Raw genomic sequence first — 8,050 nt, 5'->3', positions numbered from 1 at the left:
ATACTAGAAACATGCTAAAACATGCTAGCAAACACTTAGCTAAGTGCTAAAGCATGCTATTGCTGCAATTAAATAGGAATTTGCTGTAACACAGGCATGGAATGTCCAATCTGCCCCAAACTTCACACGTTTGATAAGAGTCATGGCCTGAACACATCTACATGAGAATATTCAGTTATAGTAATAGCGCCACCTGCTGTCAACAGGAAGTGACATGTTTAACACTGTTGTGGTCTCCTAATAACATATATAAAAGAGCCAGCAAGTGCTAAACAGGTTAGCAACATACTAGAAACATGCTAGCAAACACTTAGCTAAGTGATAAAGCATGCTATTACTGCAATTAAATAGGAATTTGCTGTAACTCAGGCATGGAACGTCCAATCTGCCCCAAACTTCACATGTTTGATAAGAATCATGGCCTGAACGCATGCCTATGCTCAAATTCAGTTATAGTAATAGCGCCACCTACTGGCAACAGGAAGTGACATGTTTAACACGTTGATGCCGTTCTAGCAACATGTTAAAAATGCCATTGAGTTCTAAACATGCTAGAAACATATTAAAACATGCTAGCAATACTTAGCTAAGTGCTAAAGCATGCTAATTCAATGAAACAGGACTTTGTTGTTACTCAAGAAGGCAATGTACAATCTACCCCAAACGTCACACGTTTGATAAGAGTTATCTCTTGAACACATGTCCATGCTCATATTTAGTTATAGTCATAGCGCCACCTGCTGGCAACAGGAAGTGACGTTTAACACTGTTCTTGACTCCTAATAACATATAAAAAAATGCCAGTAGGTGCTAAACATCCTACCAACATACTAGAGACATGCTAAAACATAATAGCAAACACTTAGCTAAGTGCTAAAGAATGATATTACTGCAATTAAATATGAATTTGCTGTAACTCAGGCATGGAATGTCCAATCTGCCCCAAACTTCACACTTTTGATAAGCGTTCTGTCCTGAACACATGACCATGCTTATATTCAGTTACAGTCATAGCGCCACCTGCTGGCAACAGGAAGTGACATGTTTAACACTGTTGTGGACTCCTAATAACATATAAAAAAGTGCCAGCAAGTGTTAAAAATGCTAACAACATACTAGAAACATGCTAAAACATGCTAGCAAACTCTTAGCCAAGTGCTAAAGCATGCTATTATTGCAATTAAATAGGAATTTGCTGTAACTCAGGCATGGAATGTCCAATCTGCCCCAAACTTCACACTTTTGATAAGAGTCATGGCCTGAACACATCTACATGAGAATGTTCAGTTATAGTAATAGCGCCACCAACTGGCAAGAGGAAGTGACATGTTTAACACGTTGATGCCGTTCTAGCAACATGTTAAAACATGCTAACAATGCTTAGCTAAGTTCTAAAGAATGCTAATTCAATGAAACATGACTTTGTTGTTACTCAAGAAGGCAATGTCCAATTTGCACCAAACTTCACATGTTTGATAAGAGTTCTGTCCTGAACACACATCCATGCTCATATTCAGTTATAGTCATAACGCCACCTACTGGCAACAGAAACTGACATGGTTAACACAGTAATGCAGTACTAACCACATAATTATTGTGTACTAAGCATGCTAGAAACAGACTGAACATGCTAGCAACACTTAGCTGAGTCATGAAGCATGCTATTATCACCATTATACAAAACATTTTGTAACTGACTTTGACATACTCTTACTATATATACCTCCTTAAATGTACATTTCCCAACCATGCTCTGCCTTCCTAAAGCCACCGAGTGTTGATGGCACGGGTGCGAGGGCCCTTTCATCGCTGCTTGCAGCTTTAATTTAGATGTGTATTTATATATTTTTTTCTTCCCTTTTTTAATTTCATGTATACATTCATTTAAACAAAAAACGAGTAGTAGGTAGGCTACAATAAAGTACAATCAAAACCTTATATTATAGCTACTCAGCTACTTATATTACAGTACTACTAAGAGCAAGTAGTCAAAATATTTTTTAGGACTCCAGATATGAGCTTGAGACACGGTCAACTTAGAAACTTCTAGTTCAGCATCATCTTCACATCAGGATTCCATGGACTAGAGAGCTAAGAGGAATGATCTTGTTATCAGTGATTTTTAATGCGTGAAGGTGTCACACCCTCTGGAGGGTTAGAGCCAATAAGAAGGTGTTTAAAAAAAAGAATTCAAGATTCAAAGTTGAATTTATAATTTAATCGATTCACTTAAATCACTTAAACTCTCTCATTAACTCACTCGTGTATAAAACATGAATATGACCTTACAATATATAAAATGTTATTCTTAACTAATTTTTTTTTTTTTTTTTTAGTATCTTCATGTTCCTTCAAATTCAGTTTTTATTGTGGATCCTGCAAATGATGAACCTGATATGAAGCTCCTTACAGCTGCATCTCAAAAATTCAGGTAAAACCTTTTATTTTCAGGATTTCCGACACTCAAGTGAACACACACACATTATTATGAAATGCTTTGCACTAATTTTAATTTTCTTTTGAACACTTTGAAAACTGTGGTAATTGTTTTCACACATAGGCAGTATTTCAGGATGCGCCTGAACCAGCTGGGAAAGGAGGGATGGGTCAACATCTAATGGAATCTTGGACACATTTCCCACACGGTCCAAAATGATTCGACAAGCTGTGGAGTGTTTGTCTTGCAAGTATCGGTTTAATGAAAAGGTTAAGGTTTCAAAATTGCAATTAAATAATTTGGGTCACTTTGGATAATTGACTTCTAAAAAGTGTTAAGACCGTGTTCTGTCTCTTTTCTTTTTTTTATGCTGATTGTTATAATAATAATAATATATATCTTTTAAAGATGGCTAAAGAAACTATAAAACAGTTTCCTGATCTCCCAAAACGATTCGAAATTGATCCATCAACAGACAATATAGAAAACCTAAGAAAGAAAATGGCTGTGAAAATTTTCCTTGCATCAGGTTAGTTGCTCCAAACTGTGAAACAATTATTGTGTAATGGAAAAAAGTGTAAATTTCAGTTAACTGTTAAATTATTTCCAACTATTCATTTTAGAATCAAAAGAGGACTACTGTTCGATCTGTGCTTTGAAAGACCTCCCTCAAAGGACAAGCACAGACATCATAGACTGGGTAATTGTGGATGGCACGGGTGTGAGGGCCTTTTAATTACTGCTTGCAACTTTAATATTCCTGTATATTTCTGCTTACTAATTGTTGATATCTTATTCGTTAAATTAGAATAGGCCTAAACCATGACCCAAATGCATCAGCATGTGGGATAATCCTTCTAAACGGAATAATTTACATTTTCTTTGCTAATATATGTACTTTATTAACAACTAAAAAGAGCACAGAGTTTTTCTGTCCATCAGAGGTGTGTGAAAGACATATACATGTCTGCTTACACTGTTCCTATTGTGCTGTAAAGAAGAGAGTCATTCGGTTCTAAATGGACAATGGTGAATAATTTGGACAATTTGTGATTTTGGGGTTAAGTGGTATCCTAAAATGCTAATCGCACATTGTAACTTAGTTAAATAAGAAAAAATGCATGGTAAATTGCACAAAGCCAACACAATAAATATGATCATAACTTATTATATTTTCACCAACTTCCATTCTCCTGCAGGTTCAGTGTGAAAAATGTGCACGATGGTTTCATAGTCCATGTGTTGGTTTCAATGCTACACAGACCTCGGGAATGGATTCACCATGGTTCTGTAAATTGTGCACCATTTAAAAGGTAATTGATGTGAAAGTCAATTTAGTCTCTCTCTCTCTCTCTCTCTCTCTCTCATATATAAATTCATGCTACATCTAACATGTATAGATTGTTATAGTCCATCTTACTGCATTTTCACATTAATTGAAATGTATAATGTCTTGTGTTTTAACATTTCCTCTTTTTTTTTTTTTTTTTGATAAGCTGAAGGTGTGTGAGCCGACATCAATTTTATTTTGTGCTCCGAGAAGTTTTTATTTCATTCATATTTCTAAGTTGTCGGGCTGTCTGTGAGAAAACAGAATTTGATTTATAGTATTTATTTATTTATAAAATAATTGCTACTGTTTGAAAAATGATGCTGTTTGTTCATTTTGAACTGAATTTATATTGAAAGTTTTTCAACATCTGCAGAGATTAGTAAAATCTGCATTTCCTTAACTGTTATTGCACTTTCCAATTTGCTGGGTTCTTCTCATTATTAATATACATTAAATTCTCCATGCATTTGCTATCATTAACAGAATTGTGTTTTTATATATAAATATATATTATTAGAACATACTAGAGAAAAACAAGTTTGTTGAGACAAACTTTAAGTCGGCTTGAGAAAGCCGGACCAGAGAGTTTAAGTAGTTTAAAGTTTTAATTATTTGAAGTTTCAAGTAGTTTAAAGTTTAATTTAAGTTTACAAGTAGTTTAAAGTTGCTAGGGTGTTCTGGGTATGGTTTTTTGAGTGGTTACTAGAGCATTTCTAGACATTGCTAGGGTGTTCAGGGTGGATTGCTAAGGTATATTTAGTGGTTGCTATGGTGTTACTAGGTAGTTGTCACAGATTGTTACTATGGAGTTTCTTAAAATCTTTAATAAAGAGTGCATTTAGTACGGTTAGCTACCTATGGCCGAATCACAGCCATGCTGATATATTTTTCCAAGCCAAATGTTCTATTTTTCTACAAATCATTTTGCCTAATGTAATGTTTAATACTTGCATTTGTATGGAAATGGGTATTTCATGTTGCTTGAATTATAGAATGAAAAAATTTCAGCCACACAGATTCACATCATTCAACCTCTTTTCACAGTCAAACACGCAACATTTAAAATAGGAAGATGATGGGCATTATGTCATAAAACAGTGAATGACTCCTAAGGTGTTTATATATTGCTGTGTTATAATGCAGTTTATTCTATGCTAATTGTGCCTTCTGATATATATAGGCTACTTATGTTGTATTTAACCACAATTATAACTTTGTTGATAAAGTTTTGTATAATGTAAGACACGTATAATGGTAATTATTTATTTAAGAAAATGTTTTATGAAGGAAAACACTGTAATTGTTGTTGTAAAATCATTTAAAGATGATACAGAAAAATAATAAAATACCCCACTGATGTTGTAAGCATTTATTAAGCAAAATAGTAGAGAGAAATTGACTATGTACTGTATTAGAAAGCATTTACTGAATATTAAGAAAAGGATGTCAGTATTACCGACTGATGTGTTGCAGACGAGACGCAGGAGAAAGCCGAGAATCCGAGCCAGCAGAAAAAGGAAGAAAAGATTGAGAGTTTTAAATTCGAAGGTTTTAAGGGGCTTTCCTACGGAAGCCCTAAGAGGCCATGGATTATTTTATTTTTCTCTGTTGTTTTCTCGTGATAATGATTTAATTTTCTCGTGATCTCGAGATAACAAAAGTTGTTTTCTCGTGATCACGACTTAATTTTCTCGTTATCTCGAGATAACAAAAGTTGTTTTCTCGTGATCACGACTTGTTTTTTTTCTGCGTAGTCGGCAAGAACAGTATAAGCACCAAAAGCAGAATAAAGCAGCATCATGGATGATCGCATTCGCTTTTACTTTGATAACGGGCTCACTCAAAATGAAATAGTTCTATGTCTGTCAGTGATTGACGACTTCCACATTAGTGTCCGACACTTAAAGGAGGCTGTCAGGTCTGCAACTTCATCGTAGAAGACAATAGCTACCCTGAACGTGTAGTCAGTTTCATTGCCAGCCAACTTCAGGGACCTGGACGTCTGCATGTCTACCAGAATTATGTTTGAAAGATGCAGATTAATGTTTTTTTGCGGCTGACCCGACAAATGGTCAGAGAGGTTCAGTTAAGTCTGGCCAGGTTCTCCTCTGGGACACCTCTCTCTCTCAAAGCAGTTATAAAATCCATCTCTTCTGCGGGTTTTTTATGAAGTAGATTTCAAAATCAAAGAAGCCAGCTCGCACGTAGGCTACATCATGATATAGCCTACACAACATTCAGAAGGAGCGAGATTTTCTCGCGAATCGCGATACACATGACGGCGTGAGAAAACGGTTTTATGTCGAGATCATATATTAGAAATTAAGTCGTGATCACGAGAAAACAACTTTTGTTATCTTGAGATAACGAGAAAATTAAGTCGTGATCACGAGAAAACAACTTTTGTTATCTCGAGATCACGAGAAAACATAGAAAAAAATAACAATCCATGGCCTCTTAGGGCTTCCGTACTTTCCAGAACTAATGATAGTTCAAGACTTCGGATTGGACAGATTGTCTGTAAAGGACGGAATGTGTGTCGAGGGAATGTCCAAATGTCAAAAATTATGATGGACTATAAAAGAACTGTAAAGGAATGTCAAAGTGTGTTAGATGTATTTGCTGTTGTGACTTCTGCAGTCAAAGTTTGTAAACTGTTTATTTTTTTATTTAATGCTTTTTTTTATTATATATATATATTCGGGGTTTTTTTTGTGTAAACTTGTTAACCTGTATTTAATTGAAAATATATATATAATTGATATTAAGAAACTAGCCTGTGTTTTACAGTGTTTTACAAAAGATTGAGCTGAACTAAACACTGAGAAGTCATTCTCACACCCTCTTGTCATGTGATTTAAATATTGTAAGTATGGAAATTTAAATGCTTAGTCTTTACAACAGATTTATGTACTTTACCTAACCTGAGAATAATTAAAATAAGGTAAAAGGTGTTTTATAATTAAGATGTTTAAATTACGCACCATATATATATATATATATATATATATATACACACATACATATATATATATATATATATATATATATATATATATTGCATCTGCAATGTGCGGTCTGAAAAGTGAATTGTGAAGCATTACACATATCCCATTACGCACTTATAAAGTTATGTCGCTGTCCATGTGTGAAGTTCTGAAAAGAAAACATCACTCTTGGGAAGTCACGTTTATTTATGTAGCGTTTTTTTTTTTTTTTTTTTCAATAGGCTACAGATTGTTTCAAAGCAGTTTTACAGTGAAAACAGGAAAATTATTAAACAAAGTTTTTTTCAGCTGAACAGCGGCTGTAGAACAGTATTATCATTGTGACAGTTCAGTGTTGATTCAGTTGGCTACATTTCATCTGCAGCTTTGGAGAAAAAAAAGGGATGAGACTCTGTTGAGTTCACATATAATAGATGAAATAAGATCAATATTATAGTTAAATAGTAAATGCCCCCATTACATAATATCACCAAAGGGTCACCTATATAAATAGTTATTTATATTTTAACTTTAGTTGCTAATCAATGAGTACTAAACAAGAAATTAGGTGACATTTATATAAGGTGTCCCTATTTAAATTAATCATTTGATATAACTTTCACTTATTGAGTACATGTGTTTTTACTTAAAAAAGTTTTAACTTTATTTTAAGGTGTCTATTTTAATGTTGTTACAGTTTATATATTTAAGTATAATTAACAGCATACTTCTTATCATAGGGTTAGGGTATGGATTAGGGTTTGGTTAAGGGTTAGTTGCATGTAATTATGCATAATTTACTGTTATTACTATGGTAAGTACATGTAACATGCGTAACAAAGACACTGTAAAATAAACTGTTAAAAAAAAAATCTGTAATTACAACTGTTAAGGCTTCTGAGTCATGTATGATGAACATGAAATGCGTGTGAACAAAGTGGACACGTTGTGATGTCATCGGGTCTCATGACCAGGAAGTGTAATAGCTTTGAACGGGGGAAAAAATTCTTAAAAATACAACGATTGTTCTTTTGACCATATGAGTCGTGTATGATGGACAGGAAATGCGTGTGAACAAAATACAATAGCCGTGATGTCATCGGGTCACATGACCAGGAGGTGTAATAGCTTTGAATGGTGGAATTTTTTTGACAAAATGTTGTGATATAGCTCAAACAGTAGAGCGATGGTGCTTGCACCTTCAAGGTCAAGGGTTCGATTCCCAGAGAAAGCAAGAACTGATTAGAATGTACATGTGCACCCTGAAATGCAATGTAGACTAAGTCCCTTTGG

Source organism: Squalius cephalus (assembly GCF_949319135.1).
Source record: "Squalius cephalus genome assembly, chromosome: 4".
Taxonomy (NCBI): Eukaryota; Metazoa; Chordata; class Actinopteri; order Cypriniformes; family Leuciscidae; genus Squalius; species Squalius cephalus.
The sequence above is the reverse complement of the archived record's forward strand: the minus strand, read 5'-3'. Positions refer to the sequence as shown.